This window comes from Pristiophorus japonicus, unplaced genomic scaffold (assembly GCF_044704955.1).
Source record: "Pristiophorus japonicus isolate sPriJap1 unplaced genomic scaffold, sPriJap1.hap1 HAP1_SCAFFOLD_29, whole genome shotgun sequence".
NCBI classification, from domain to species: Eukaryota; Metazoa; Chordata; class Chondrichthyes; family Pristiophoridae; genus Pristiophorus; species Pristiophorus japonicus.
Genome location: NW_027252668.1, coordinates 1970677 through 1971518, shown reverse-complemented (window position 1 = coordinate 1971518; position 842 = coordinate 1970677).

The window sequence follows — 842 nt, the reverse complement described above, 5'->3', positions numbered from 1 at the left end:
CCGCCATACTTTAGTGCCTCGGTGGGGATTCCATCTGCTCCTGTTGCCTTGTTATTCTTGATCTGACGGATGGCCTTTTCTACCTGGTGCAGGGCTGGGGTTTTGCTGAGATGGTGGCGGGTCCACTCCATCCCGCTGTGTGCTACCCGCCACCATCTCCTCTGTACCCTCTCTAGCGCAATCACATCTTTCCTGTAATGTGACCAGAACTGCACACAGTACTCTAGCTGCAGCTTAACTAGTGTTTTATACAGTTCAAGCTTAGCCTCTCTACTCTTGTATTCTATGCCTCGGCTAAAAAAGGCAAGTATTCCATATGTCTTCTTAACCACCTTATCTATCTGGCTTCAAGGATCTGTGGACCTGCTCTCCAAGGTCCCTTTGTTCCTCTACACTTCTCAGTATCCCACCATTTAATGTGTATTCCCTTGCCTTGTTTGCCCTCCCCAAATACATTACCTCACACTTCTCCAGATGGAATTCTGCCCACATGACCAGTCCATCGATATCTTCCTGCAGTCTACAGCTTTCTTCTTCATTATCAACCACACGGCCGATTTTAGTATCATCTGCAAACTTCTTAATCATACCCTCAACATTCAAGTCTAAATCATTGATATAAAAGCAAGGGACCCAGTACTGAGCCCTACGGAACCCCACTGGAAACAACCTTCCAGTCACAAAAACACCCGTCAACCATTACTCTTTGCTTCCTGCCACTGAGGCAATTTTGGATCCAACTCGCCACTTTGCCTTGGATCCCATGGGCAATTACTTTCATGACCAGTCTGCCATGTACAGGGTATTGGCGAGGCCACACCTGGAGTACTGTGTACAGTTTT